Raw genomic sequence first — 16,241 nt, 5'->3', positions numbered from 1 at the left:
GAGGAGTGTGATACCTATCTCACAGAGTCATTGAGAAGATTCCATGAGAAAACACAGTGGGGCACCTGGGTGGCTGGCTCAGTGGTTGAGCATCTGTCTTTGGCTCAGGTCATAACCCCAGGGTCCTGGGATCAAGTCCTACATCAGGCTCCCCACAGGGAGCCTGCTTCTCCCTCTGCCTGTGTCCCTGCCTCTCTCTGTGTCTTTCATGAATACATACATAAAATCTTTAAAAAAAAAGAAAACCCAGCAAAATGCAGAATGCAGTGCCTTCTGGAGCAAGGCAAGGGGAACAAAAGGAATTGGCTTCAGAGGCCAAGGGAATACAGGGCAGTTGGGGTTGAGTATAAGTAGAATCCTAGGACAGACACATCATCAGACAGATGAAAATGCCAGTACTCTGGCTGACTTTAGTTTAATTTGCATAAAGGAAAAAATTTGTTTTTTTAGAAAATTACTCTGCTCTCTACTGATCTTTAGCCATGGTTATTCTTGATCTATTTTCATAAGAACACAGAGCTGCTACCCTTTTGGACAATCAGGTAGGCCTCTGGCTGCCTCCTGCCTTATCTTTTCCCTGCATCTGCTACAAAGGTGCAAGAATATTGCTAATGCCTGTGCTTTGTTCCTCTCCAATGGTACGAATGGCCTTTTCACACCTTATTTCTCATGTTTTTCAGTAGGCAATTTCTGAGTATTTTTTTTAAGATTTTATTTATTTATTCATGAGCAACACAGAGAGAGAGAGGCAGAGACACAGGCAGAAGAGAAGCAGGCTCCCCCTGGGGAGCCCGATTCAGGACTCGATCCCAGGACCCTGGATCACACCCTGAGCCAAAGGAAGATGCTCAACCAGTAGCCACCCAGATCTTCCAATTTCTGTGTATTGATGGTCTCTTTCAGATCCAAATTAATTAAACGTATATGCAGGAATGACATTCCTATTATGGCTCATGCTCTTTTTTTTATTTTTTATTTTTATTATGGCTCATGCTCTTATTCTATCTTCAACCTAAGACACAGATAAGGTATAGACCTTTGGTATCTACTAATAAAAGCATGGTTTAAATACCTTTATAGTTTCTACTCACTGTTTGCCACTTAGGCACTCCTATCATCAATAAGCTACCTGATGATTCTGTCATAAAATGCTAGGAAATGAACTGAAACTAAGTGGACAATATCACAATAGAAGATTTTAGTGTTATGTCGGATTGTAATTAACTAAATCAACATAATGGTGAGCATATTTCAGAAAAAAATATTTAATCACAGTTCTAGAAGTTAAGTAGAACAGAGAAATAAATTCAGGCTACAAGGGCAGATTCTTCTGGGTTCTGATCTAATTTTAAACTTTTAAACATCCCGCATGCTGTGTGACCTAGAGCAAATTACTTTATTTGGTATGTAAATTGGGAGTGATTTTACCTAACTCAAAGAGTTGCTTTAAAAATCAAATACACTAACATATATAAACTGCTGTTCACTAAGAAAAGAGTGGTTTATTCTTAACATTGTTATTATTATAAGTTCAAAAAAATCATAATTGGATCTGTACTTTATTACATTTGAGATATTTGGTCTCAAATCCAGCCCTGGGGACAATCTTGTACTTTATTTCTTTATTACAGCACAGATTAGATGTTAAAAATGGGAAATGATAATAACCACCAGGAATTTTTTTAAATCACCCACATATTTTTGATGAAGTGCTTAGAGTACTCTCGGAAACCAAGGGAGTCGGGCATCGATGCAGCAGACCAAGTGGAAATGAAAGCTAAGAAAACCACAAAAGGTTAAATCATACAAAGTCCATGCAAACTGGCACCCAGAGACCCAGGCAAGGCAAAGATAAAGCATAACGCAAAGAAATCAAGGCCTCAGTCTCAGAAACAGGAACTAGGGACTATAGAAGCCAGAAGGCGCAAACCAGGAAGCTAAACACCAAAACTAAGCACCTGTATCCCAAGGACACATCCCTCCTAGGGCTATTGTTACTAGCGTCATCATCAACATCAGCTGATAACATGTGATGGGTGCTCCCTAAGTGCCAGGTGCTACTGCAGGATGCATGCAGGATGCTTTCTCCAACAATCCTGGAACGTCATTACTGGTATGACTAGTCCCATCTGCAGATGAGAAGACGGAGGTCTAGCGAGTTTAAGCAACCTGGCAAGCACCAAACCTCTAGGGCAGAACCAGTACTTCGCTAGGTTGGTCTGACACTAAACTCCATCTTCTCAAAACAAACAATGGCACAACCCACAGAGAACAGGATTCTGGGGCATTTTTATTTGTTTCCTCTAAAACCTCCCATCCACACAGTGCTGGCCTGGTGCTGGAGTTGGCTCACACCAGATCCCAACTGTGCTCGGGGACTTCACATCGGTGACCTGAAACTGATCATGGTGGGAGTGTCTACATGATGGAAATTGGCATATACTGGAAATTTAGGCCTTTTTTTTTTAATCTACAAACAGCTTGAATGGCCAGTGAATTCACTTCTCTTCCTTTTTTTTAATTAATTAATTTACTTATTTATGATAGTCACAGAGAGAGAGAGAGAGAGAGAGAGAGAGAGAGAGAGAGAGGCAGAGACATAGGCAGAAGGAGAAGCAGGCTCCATGCACCGGGAGCCGACGCGGGATTCGATCCCGGGTCTCCAGGATCCCGCCCTGAGCCAAAGGCAGGCGCTAAACCGCTGCGCCACCCAGGGATCCCAATTCACTTCTCTTCCATTCATCGTTTCAGTTCTACCCTGGGGAAAGCAAGCTTCTCAAGCAATTGTATTCCCATACTGTCATTTGTCTTTTTTACTTAATGGATTTTTATTATTTTAAAAATAAACTTAATATTTGAAACAAAATCCAAGTACTATTGATAGTGTAGGTGCTAGGATGGATAACTGCCTTTTCAGGATTGATTGATTTTCTATACTATACATCACACTTCCAATCAGTTATCTGCAAAAGAGTAAGCCTATTAAAAGGAACAGTCTCTTTTAAAGAATTCACTGTTACGAAAACAGCAAAGTGTTTTGACTGAGTTTTAACTCCTTCAGCACATTGCGTGATTTCTTCATTAAGGCAACACATACATGCTGAATACTGCTCTATCCCAGGGACTCTGTCATAGGCTGGTAATAGAAAGTTCTTCTCCTTAAGGACCTCACCATGTAGTAGCAAGGAGAGAGAAACAAGAACAACATTTAGAGGTCTATAACGGAGGACTTGGGGACACCAGAGACCACATACTACCTCAGGATAGGCAAGTCACCAGAAGGCTTTTTACACAAGGTGAGGGGTTGGAATTTCCGGACTAGAGAACAGAATGAAGACAGGTGTGGAAAAGTGAAGAAGTAGAATGTATTCAAGGTTGGCCAGGCAGCATGGGGAACCTCAAACAGTAGTCATAGCTACTGCTGGAATGATAAATTGGGCCATATAGTAAGGAGGAACGGGAGAACCAGAAAAGGAATGCCTTCTCAATCTGCGTGATGGGAGATTGCTTTAGTCGGAGTGTGTGCAGAGCAAACGGAAGGAGAGAGGAGACCAGACTGCAGATATTGAAATATTCCACAGAACCAGTGCTAGACTAGAGCCTGGCAGGGGCGCAGGCCTTGTGCAATGTGAACAAACCCTTTTTTATTAGGGCAAGAGTCCACACTGTATGAATGGAAGTCTCAGGTTCATTGAATTCCTCAAAAGAAGATTTAGTGGGGATCCATGCTCGAATAAAGATAGCCAGGAGGAAAGTAGCAAGCACAAAGCAGTTTATTAAAGTGAAGGTGGGAGAACATGCAGGTTCCAAGAGGTGGCTGGCCACTAGGTTATTTTGAGATTGGATATTATTGGGTCTCTTTGGGCTGAGAGGAGCTGTGACATACAGTGAGGTCATCTCTAACAAAGGCTGCTTCCAATCATTTGGGGGACTCCTTCCACTAGGTTTGAACCAGAACCATCATAGTAGCCTTACTCTGTAGTGGAGGGAGGTGGTGTATGTGCCAAGGGGGGCTGTGCCTGAAAATGCACTATAATGAGTCTAGAGATTACCCCAGGGCAGAGGTGGAAGAGAGGAGCATGTGCTCTGCATCTATGGCTCTTGATCTGTCAGCCCCAAGGTCTTGGAAGCCAGGTTGTTGAGCTTCCAGGCTTTTATTTCTCATCATCCTTGCCTCCTGCTCCTATCTCTAGCATTCCCCTTCAAGGACTTAGGACTCTGCCTTGGGATGTTCCTTCCATGGCTCAAGTCTAACTTCTATCTAACACTTCCATGGTTGACCTGATTGGAGGTGAGGAGAACACAGGAACTGTGGGTAGGAAGGGTAACCACTCAGTGACTCCAGGCATATAGCTGTGACTATGCCCTATGGAAGAAGGACATGCTGACTTCACCTGGTGGTCTGGAGCATCAGAGGGCAATACGTGTGAGCTGTTCCATGCTCCCACTCACCTGGTGTGAGCGCATGTGATTCTGTAGCTGGTGTGTTGCTTACTGCATAATACACTCTTGGTGAGTACTCGTTCTGCCAGGAAGAAAGAGTTGTCAAGGATGGCTCAGAGGTTTTGAACAGAGAGGTCAAGTCAAAGTTCCTCCGCTTCTCAGCAGGCAAATTGCGTTTCTGTAAAAGTTGGATGTGGAGGGACTATTGACATGGATCCTGGGATGTGGGTCTGACTGAGGCTTTCTTCCATTTAGCTACTATAGTCTACACCATATTAATTCACAGGTGGCCATCTCATTGAAGTGTTTGCACCGGTAAACGCTGGCTGTTTATAGTTGTGAGGGACAACAAAACATCTATTTCTAGAAGTGGCCAAAAATCAGGTTTTGAACCATTAATGTGGAAAGGAGCTTAGAAGTTTTAAACATAGTTTGTGGCTTTAGCCTTGCCATACATTATGAAACAGGGTGAGTAAAAACACCTACTGCCTCTAGATGCATCCTTTGATGGGCAGTCCCCTTCTTGTTCAGGTATCATATGCGAAGCTCAGAAAGCAGAGTCATTTCTGCTAGGAGCTGCTATCATCCCTCTGCCTTCAGCTAGTCTTTTTAAAGTTGTGCATCCAAAGGAGACGACTTGTTCCCCAAAACATATAAATGATTTTCAGGAGGTATAGAGGACATATTGAGCCTTAGGAAAGGGAGGAACATGAAATAAAATCTGCAATACAGGTGAAGGGTGTGTGTGCTGTCTCCTGACATTTCTAACCATTTCTAGTCAATTCTCCATGTAGCCTCCACATTGCACCACCATAAAACACTCCCTACATTCTTTAAAGGCAGACTGGCCTGAAAGTTTAAACAGACTGTGTCTCCTTCATCCTGCATACAAATCCACATGCACTGAGATTTTGTTTTTGACTGATACTGTATTAGAAAATAAACGAAAGAGCGGTTTTTCCCAGTGCATTTCAAAGGCGTTTATCAGAACCTTAGCAGTAAATCTTATATTATATGAAGTGCTATCAACTGACCAACATCCTTCCAAAACAAAAAATGTCTTGATGGGCCGAAAGCTAAGTGAACCCATTCAGTAAATCTGTAGCCCTGGACTTTTCTGTATTAATATTTTCCTCTTCAACTATTCATAAAATGTAAATTTAATGGTCTGTAAATGCTTGTAGGCTTTCTAAGTTTTTCTTTGCATGATATGATCCAAGGTTCACTTATTCATATCCTAAACTATAACACAAGCTTTCTAGCAGTGAATCACCCTAATTATGATCAGATGCCTACACATTTCATGTTAAAGACATTGATAGTTCAACAGATGGCGAGGAAATCGCTCTTCAGTACATTCTCTCCCCTCTCTTTTCTTTCCTTGGGAATTTTTCCTGACAATTGAGGTAAGTGTTTCTATGGCTTATCATTTGTATTATTTTAGCCCTGATCCCAATTCAAAAATTCTAAGACAGAAGAGCCTCATTCTCACTCAGGGTTAAACTGCAGATTTCCTTCCTCCTTGATACCAGAAACAAGGTTCAAAATATCTGGCCTTGGGACACTGGACTATCCTTTAAAAAATAAAAATTGTTCTAAATAAAATGCCAGTTTTGTATACGTTGGGCACTTCCACTTTGGGCTGAAATCTCTTACTAAAAAAAAAAAAGGCTTTAGGTTTTCTTATTTAAATTGAAAAATAAAGATCAAGGAAGAATTTTTATTCAATAATTTTTGCCTTTGGTAACAAAATTTCAAGCAAATTAAGCAACTACTTCAAGGGAATGCATAAGTATCTCAAAGTCTATGTCTCAGGGGAAAATAAATGATATACCAATGAACTAAGTTTCCAACCAACTCTTTCTAAAGTTGATGGGAAACCAATATGCTCAGCTACAAGCTATTCTAGTTGGCTCCATCCTGTTCTGTACTGCCACAGGAAGTGGTCCCCGCCTCCCTGCCCACATGCAAGGTGGGATGAGAGAAAGAAGTCTTCAAGGATGTCTGCAGGAAAAAAAAAAAAAGGGATGTCTGCAGAAATGAATCTGAAAACAACACGACTTTTCATCTCTCTCAGGCTTTCTCGGAAAGGATCACCACCCCTCTCCTCATATCACATAGAGATAAAGAGCTTCAAAATTCTTATTATAAAAGGATTTGGTTTTTCAAGTTCATTTATCCCCCATCGCAGGCATGTTCTGCTGTATAATGACAATACAGGAGATTTCCCGGAAAGATTAAGCTTTGTACTGGAATTTGTACTGTTTCAGAATTTTCATAAAGAGAATAATACTCAAAATAGAGGTTTGCCCTTTCCACAAATCATCTGCTAAAATTTCCTAAGGACACCTTCCTTCTCCTTTCCAAGGAAATCAAAATGTAGCAGAACTACCTTTTGTAAGGATAACCGCTGGGTGGGTTGTCATTTCCCTTCCCAAGTTTCTTCAGTTCCCAAAGTCCCCAGGACCCTGCTTCTTCCAGTCATGTGGCGCCCTCATGGTATTTGACATTGATTCCATCGGCAAGGGTCTGTGCTCTGCCCAAGCCTGTGGGGAACAAAGCATACATATCACATCTAGCCAACCAAAAACATCCGGGTTTCTCTGGCTGGTTACTCTCTTCTCATACATCCTTATTGCTTGAAACCTGTTCTTTTATTATGATTATTGGGATGCATCCCACTGGTAAGAATGTTTTGAACATCTTCAATACATGTATATTCACTTATAAGCTATAAATATATATTACTCTCTGAATATATTATGCATATATTTTTCAAAGATTTTATTTATTTATATTTATTTAGAGAGAGCAGGAGTAGAGAGAGGGCAGAGGGAGAGAGAGAATCCTGAGCAGATGCCAAGCTGAGCGCAGAACCTGACGTGGGGCTCGATCTCATGACCCCCAGAGTTGAAATCAAGAGTCAGATACTCAACTGACTGAACCACCCACACGCTCTATTATGTATATGTTTAAGTACACATGAAAATTGAAGTTAAAAAGTATGAAAATAACCATAAATAGAAATGCTAAGATTTTCTTTCTTGCACTCCCACCACTGGGGTTGGGACAGCTGACTTTGCAGACCACTGGATGGTGGGTGGTGGAAGGTGATCCCAGAGCCTGGGGATAATAGAGGTAGAGATGGAAGAGGGGATCTGGCTCATGCCTGTGGACTGAAAGGAAGCAAAAGTGCTTTAATTGAGCCCAGGTTTTGTGACTTGCTGTATCCAGATTCATTCTGAGTCATTTTTGATAATCCCAACTCCCACCAAACTCGACAGAGTCATGCATCAGAATGACTCACAGCTGAGCTAATAATAAATCTATCATGTTATGCATACCTCAGAATTGTTTCCACAAAACTGAAAGAAGTTGAGAGAATTTGACAGTACTCAACTCTGTCTGCTAGAAATACACACTTAGCCCAGCTCTTTCAGACATGATGCAAAAATTAGACTATTTGAACATGGAAGAGTCCTTACTGAAAATTATAAATTGTATAAAATAAATGATCCTGATCTCATTGAAAAGGTCACCTGACCCTACATAGATAAAGATGGTGAATTTGCAGGAATTTATCTTTATTGTAGATAAAACATTTGAAGAGGTCTATTTTGTTTTCCTTAACATTATGAAAAAATTCATTAAAAATTCAGTTTATTTTTAAACAAACAAAAATATACAGAGCTTTATTAGTTAAATGTTGAGTTTTCATTGATTACAAAATAAATATTAACTGGGGAACCTGGGTGGCTCAGTCAATTGGGCATCTGACTTTGGCTGGGTGGTGATGTCAGGGTCCTGGGATGGAGCCATCTCATGGGCTCCCTGCTCAGTGGAGAACCCGCTTCTCTCTTTCCCTCTGCCCCTCCCCCCACTTGTGTGCTTTCTCTTTCTCGAATAAATTCTTTAAAAAAAAGAAAATAAATATTATCACAGATCTCAATTGTCTTTACTGCCTCTAATATCACCTCTAATTTCCCCAAGACAATGGCAGAGAAATGCTCAGACAGAGGCTTATGTCAAAAAGAAACATGGAGGAAGCTACTTACTGCTTCCAGAAAGATCAAAGGGAGAGAGCTGTTTCATTTACCCAGACATTCATATGTTCCCTCCTGCATCAGCTTCCTATTACGTTAGGCTGTCAGAGTGCAGAGCGGAGAGGTGTCCTGCTATTCCACAGGCAGGTAAACCAGCAGTCAGTTCCCTGAGGGAAGACTTCTTGAGGAGATGCCTCAGCACCCTAATGGCTCGGAGAGTGGCCTGGGAGAGCCCAAAGTTTGGGTGGTCCTCCACTCTTACTGCCTGGACTGCATGCATTCTAAAAAATACAATAAAGTTATAAAGAAAGATGAGAATAAATAATAAACATTTACCGAGCAAGTGTTGTGTATCACATAGTCTGCTACACATTTAATGAATATAGTTTCATGACAAGAAGATAGTAAGGGAATATATGAGGGAAGGCCTGAGAGTCATACTTCTTGAACTGCTATCCCAGCTGCAACACTGACTGGCTGGCAACATTGGGGCAAGTTTAACTCACTTCACTAAATGTCAATTTTCCCATGTGTCAAATGAGGTAATAATAGCCTTTATCTCAGAGGTCAGTGCTATAGTTAGGAGGAATTAACTAGGTAATCTAGGTAGCACTCAAGACTATGCCTAATACAGTAGATGTTCAATAAATATTGGCTACTATGTGAATCCTAATGACCTGAGCATTGGCTAGTATGGCTATTGCTATTGTTTTCTCCATTGTACAGATCACAAAAATAAGGCTTGGAGAGCTCTAGTCACTGGCAGTGTCACTCCATAGTGTGGGGCCCAGCTGCCTGGGGACAGCCCACAAAGCCAGTGACCTAAGACAGAGAGCAGAAAATGTAAAAACATGGTGATCCAGGGTAGAAGGGAGGAGAGGACCCTTCCAAAGGAATGACTATCAAGATAATTTCAGAAAGACACTACTATTTCAGAAAAAAAAAAAACATACTAACATTGTGGAGTATCAAAAATAAGTAGATTAGACATATTTTTCATTATGTGGTTATTAATAGATTATAGGCATAGATGACCTACATGAGTAGATAAGAAGCCTTATCCTGAAATTTCAGAATTTTAAATGGATTTTGGCTTTTTTCCATAAACCAACTAGAAAGGAAGAGACTGAAGAGGTGTGTATATATATCAGCTGCACAGCTGGAGAGACCAAAGTAAAGATGAAGATGTCAGGATAAAAAAGTTAATATGCAGCATAGATTAACATTTCATTTTGTTTTTCCCATTGGTTCCATATTCGGTTGCTATTTGGCATGTAATTATAAAGAGTATATGTAATTATAAAGAGACATACTACTTTACTTTGTCATGTCAAAACATTTTCAGGGCGCCTGGGTGGCTCAGTCAGTTAAGTGGCTGCCTTTGGCTCAGATCCTGATCCCAATGTCCTGGGATGAAGCCCTGAGTTGGGTTCCTTGCTCAGCAGGGAGCCTGCTTCTCCCTTCCACTCTGTTCCTTCCCCTCCCCCCACTCTCTCTCTTTGAATAAATAAATAAAATCTTAAACTTTTTTTCTTTTCAATTTATGGAACACTGACCCTTAGAATTTCTTTCCTTCCAGTCTTTAGGCTTAATGTTCTATACTTATATGCTATGTCCTAAATTATAGTTCCAATTCCAACGCTGATGATGGAGACCAAGAAAAGAACATAATCCATGGGGACCAAGCAACTAGTAACCCTTTTACTACAGGCCATTCTCAGGAACAAGACTATCCACCCACATCTTTACGATTGCTTCTGAAATGAGTACCATCTTCTCTGTTACAATCCCATCTCTGTCACTACTAGAAGATCCTGTGGTTTGGAGACACTCCTGCTAACTGTTTCATTCCTACTAGTTAATTCTCAAACGGGCCTGGGGGAGGGAGTATTTTAATGAAATAAATACGAAGTGTTAGTAATTTTCTGTTTTGAATGATAGAAACAGGAAAAATGAATTATTACTTCCCTTCAAGTATTTACTAAGTCACATGTCCTACTAAGACTCAGGTTTGAGAAATGGAGGTTTGACTAACAATGTTGAAATTTGATGTTATTGTGTGGCTTATGGCTGTTTTTGTCTAATAAAGCAGACTTTAGGCACTATTTTGATTCCTTTAATGGCCACTCAAGATAACAAGCTTTTCCATATGCCTGGGATGCTTTCTTTCCTTACTCTGAAGAAGAGAGGCTTTTAAAACATATGAGTAGCTTCTAAGGTCCCAAGGCATAGCCACAAATGAATTATAAACAAAGGAAATTCCACTTATAATTTTTGCCATACTGATGATATAGAATGGGTCTTTCTTGAACCTGTAATTCCAACAGTTCAAATTTTGCTAATACTTTCTGCCTGATTTCAAAGTCATCCAGGAAAAAGTTTGTAACATCACAAGAAACATATGTAGTTTATTTCTATAAATATTGTGAATAAAATCACTAAACATAACAATTACTTGAACATAGAGTGCATGCAACCTAAGATAAGATAATGAATAACTTTTCTGTTTTTATTAAGAGTATGTTCATATGGATTATTTGGATTTTTGTTGTTGAGCTTTATGGGTTCCTTTACATAGTTCAGATATTAACCCCTTACCAGATATATGGTTTGCAAATATACTCTTCCATTCCATAGGTTACCTTTTCATTTTGTTGACTGTTGCCCATTGTTGTGGAGAAGCTTTTAATTTGAGATAATCCCATTTGTTTATTTTTTTATTTTATTGCCTGTGCTTCAGGTATCATATAAAAAAAAATTCACTGCCAAGACCATTGTCAAGGAATCTTTTCCTTATATTTTCTTCTAGGAGCAGTATAGTTTCAGCTCTCACATTTAAGTTTTTAATCCATTTCAATTTAATTTTTGTAAATGGTATAAGGGTCCAATTTCATTCTTTTGCATATGGATATCCATTTTTCCCAACATCATTATTAAAAAAATTTTTAAATTAAAGTGTATTTAAATTTTAAAATGGGCAAAGAAACTGAATAGACAGTTTTCCAGAGAAAATATACAGAATGGCCAACAGATACATGAAAAGGTACTCAACATTACTACTCATCAAAGAAATTGCAAATCAAAACCACATTGAAATACTATCTCACCATTTAGTATAGCTATTATCACTACACTAGAGAGAGAGAGAGAGAAAAAAAGAGAAAGAGAGAGAGAGTGGGGTGGGATGAGGAGGGTGAAGACACAACAAATGGTAGAGAGGATGTGGAGAAAAGGGAACACTTGTGCACTAATGATGGAAATGTAAATTGGTGCAACCACTATCGAAAATAGTATGGAGGTTCCTCAAAAAATGAAAACGAGGGGCACCTGGGTGGCTCAGTTGAGCAACCAGCTCTTGACTTAGGCTTAGGTCATGATCTCGGGGTCCTGGGATGAGCCCTGTGTTGGTCTCTGTACTCAGCAGGGAGTCTGCTTGAGATTCTCACTCTCCTTTTGCCCCTCACCTCACTTCTCTCTCTCTCTTAAATAAATACATAGATCTTTAAAAATGAATAAACTAAAATCACCCAAGAAAAATGAAAACTAGAATTACCATATGATCCAGCAATCCTACTTCTGGGTATATAACTAAGGGAAATGAAATTAGTGTCTCAAGGAGATATCTGCAATCCCATATTCATTGCAGCATTATTCACAGTAACCAAGATATGGCAACAATCTAAGTGGCCGTCAATGGATGAATGGATAAAGAAGATCTGTATGCAATGGATTATTATTCAGGCATAAAAAAGAAGGAAATCCTGACATTTGCAACTACGCAGATGAACCTGGAGAACACCACTAAGGGCTAAGTGAAATAAACCAGACAGGGAAAGACAAATATTGTATCACTTATATGTAGACTTACAAAGAAACAGAAATCAAACTTATAGAAATATTGAGTAGAATGGTCGTTTCCAGGACTGGGGCATGGAGGAAATGTTGGTCAAACAGTACAAACTTCTAGTTATAAGATGAATAAGTTCTGAGGATCTAATGTACAGAGTGCAGTTAAAACAGTTAATAATATTGCATCATATACTTGATATTTGCTAAAAGGGTACATCTCAAGCATTCTCACCACACACAGAGAACATGGAAATTACATGAGGGATGGATATATCAATTGACTTGCTCCTGGTAATCATGTCACATGTATATGCATATTGAATCATCACATTGTACACCTTAAATAAATATAATTTTGTCAATTATACCTTAGTAAAGCTGGGTGGGGGGCAGCGGGCAGAGAATACATTTATATGGTCTTAAGATGTAAAAAAATACATGGGGCACCTGGGTCGCTCAATCAGTCAAATGTCTGACTCTCAACTTGGGTCATGATCTCAGGGTGGCGAGATCAAGCCCCACGTCAGGCTTGACATTCAGCAAGGAAAGTCTGCTTGGGATTCTCTCTCCCTCTGCTTTTACCCCTCTCTCCCGCTCTGTCTCAAATAAATAACTAAATCATAAAAAATGTGAAAAATACAAGTAACATCCTCTGAAGTCCTTTTGGCCTGCCTCCAGCTCAAATAACCCTGAATAGAAATAAAGATGTTTGCTGAAAACAACATACCCAAGGTGCTCATGTGAGTCTTTTTTCCATACTGGCCTCTTGGGGAGAAAATATTGGTTAGCATGTAGCATTCTTATACTCCACTGTGTATTCGGTATCCCTTAAAGAATGAATTGAAACCTTTGGGAAAATCACAGGAAGTTTTAGAGACTGTCAATGATGTTGAACGTTGTCACCCATAACACCGCATGTAAACAACTGTCCTGGGTGCAGGTAGTGTTGCTCTGCTCTTTGTTCTGCTTTTCTTTGTGTCTTTCCCTTCTGCCATTGAGGCAGTGCTGTGTGCTCAGAACAACTAAGCATTTGCTCAGTGGCTTGGACTTTCCACCAAATTTTCTTGGATGAAGGAAGTGAGAAAAATTAGTTTGCTGCTCCCACAACTCCAACTGATGTTCTGGTCATTGTAGACATTTGCCCAGCTTCACATGAAATAACATCAACTGGTATCAAAGGTTGTTGAGAGATTATAGAGGAGAAGATGCTTTAAACTCTTTGGCAGACAAGAAGGACCTAAGGAAAAACCATAGCCAAATAACCACAGGAAGTATATATAAAGTGCCCAGTCTATAAGTACTTTAATGGCTTATTTGATGAAGTGTTCATGGCCTCCCTTCAGCTGGTATTACCACCTTTCTTGTGTGAGCAAGGTAAGAAGCAAAGTTAGGTCTTTATCAGGAGTGAGTCTAGAATGTGGAATTATTGCAAACCTTTCCACTGGTATCTTTTCTCACGTGGCTCATTCCTGACATGAGCTTGTCTTTCTGGTTCCTCCACTTTTGCTTCCCCTTCAATGGAGCTTCATCTCTACACCCACTTCAGCCTTCTCATGAGCTACTTTAACTTTCCAGGAATTCACAAAAACAGGGCAACACGTGGGCAAGAAATGATAAAAGTGACAAGATGGTGGGATGTGGGAAGAAAGATGGCAAGATGTGGAGAGAAAGATGGTGGGACATGGGGAGAGAGGGGTATTACATAGGACGCTGCAATGAATAGGAAGTCTGGTGTTTGCATGGAAGCCAAGACCTGAATTTGTTATAGTCTGTCAGGTATGTGTTTACAAGGTAAATTAGGTTTGCCTTACTCATATTCTACAGAAATGTCACCTATGACCTGATGTCATTTAACCGGGACACCCCTGAAAGTACAACCTGACTCCAACCCTGATGCAGCATTTATTCAGGAAGTGATCCCAGGGAGAAGTGAGGGGCGGGGGGGGGGGGCGAAGGTGGGGAGGATGGAAAGCCAAGACACTTGTAGAGCTTAACCCATCGACTTTCTGAGGATGTGCTCATGGAACGATCTTCCCAAAGGACATACTGGGGAGCTAGTTCCCCGTCCCACATTGGTCAAACATGGCCCTGTGGATGTTAACTCCCACACCCTGCCCAGCAGGCTCCCATAGGCATCTGTAGAGAAACCCCAAGGAGGAAGCAAGGGGCGTAGACAAGGAGTTGGCAGTTCTATCTCTTCCAGGCCGTCGGCATCCAAGCAGATCACTTCAGCAGTGACTGCAGCGGGAGACGGGGCGGGAGGGGTGCAGGGCACTCAGGGGGTGGCCCAGGGGACAGGAGAGTCAGCAGTTACAGTAGGAGAATAAAAGTGTGTAGCACGAGAGGCAGAGTGCACACTTCTTGGTATGGTGTAAAACTTACAATTACGGATAATGCCACCTTCCCTTTTATTGTAGTGAGTGTCTCCAAAAACCCCTCACACCCAAAAAATATACATAATATGCTTAGGTACCTGTTGTGATACATGAGATACTAAGATTTCATGAATACCAATGGCCATAGAGATGACATCTTCAGCATCCCTTCCATCCCTCAGCCCCTGTGTGGGAAATGGGTTGATGATTTTAGCTCATTCAAGGTCATCTCAGGCTCTTTTCCACAGAGACTGGTTCAAGGAACTCAGGCTGAAGTCAGTCAGAACATGATATTCTCACTGTAATTTGTCCTCGAGGCTCCAGCAGCCTCTTCCCAGGGCCAGGGGGTAGTCTACATGGCTATGAGGCCTGGGACTGGTCCATTCATTCCTGCCCCTGAGTGAAGCCAGCCTAGTGCAAGGCCAGAAGAGAGAGCAGCTGAAAACACACAGCCACTGGACCAAGCCAGTGTTGGAGCCACCCCATCTCCGACTTCCAGCTGAGTAATACCTTCCCTTATCATTTAAGCCTTTTTAGGTCAGATTTGCAGTCAAAAGAATCTTAGCTGACACTCTGGCCTCCTGAGTCTCGCCTTCTTTCAATCAATGATGTAATCCCACAGGAAAAATTTAATTCCAGAGGAGGAAAAGTTGCCTCTCTCTTAGGAAGAGGGTACACTTCTCTCTCAGGGTACCTGTACTGACTTGTTTACAGTTACACTGGTTTGACGAGCAAGAAAGAACTGCTTAGTGGGGAGCGCGTGCCGTTGGGCACCTTGGGTGCGCCGGGAGCCGCGGGTCGGCGGCGGCGTGGGCGTCTCTCGGCTCGCGGGGTGAGCTGAGGACAAGTGACTGAATTTTGGAAAATGAGAAATCACTCCCACTCCCCACTAGAAAAAAATTAAACCAATGCTGTGGACTCCTTCAGTGCTTTACTTCTGAGAGAAACCTTCAAATATAACCTTCAAATCATCCTCAAAATCTACGAATTCGGCCTGAGATGTAACGAGAGACCAGCTGGAACACTACAGTGAGAAGAGTCCGCGCTTCCATCAAGGTAGGAAGACGGGGAAAAAGAAATAAAGGAACAAAAGGCCTCCGAGGGGGAGGGGCCCCGCGAGGAGCCGGGCTGAGGCCGGGGCGAGTGTCCCCAGGACAGGAGAGCCCCGTCCCGGAGGAGCAGGAGCTGCACCAACCTTCCCGGGCGGGCGGAAAGGGGCTCGCAGGGAGTTGGAGCAGGACCCAGGAGAGCGGGGATGCCCTCGGGCTCCCGGGGACACTAACAGACACCTGCGAGCGCAGGAGAGTGCTCCGAGCTCCCTAAGGGCTGCAGCGCGCATGGAGGGACCGACCGGAGCAGCTCGGAGGGGCTCGGGAGCGGCTCCAGGGAGGGGGCTGCGGGGGCGGGAGCGCGAATCCAACAGCGCAGGCCCCGGAGCACAGGGCGCCGGGACACAGCCCAGGATCCGGCCTCCCCCGGGACAGGCAGAGGCCGGGAGGGCCCAGGACAGCGAGGACGCTCCTGCCCCGAG

This window comes from Nyctereutes procyonoides, unplaced genomic scaffold, assembly GCF_905146905.1.
Source record: "Nyctereutes procyonoides isolate TBG_1078 unplaced genomic scaffold, NYPRO_anot_genome, whole genome shotgun sequence".
Taxonomy (NCBI): Eukaryota; Metazoa; Chordata; class Mammalia; order Carnivora; family Canidae; genus Nyctereutes; species Nyctereutes procyonoides.
This window is presented reverse-complemented; position numbering follows the sequence as displayed.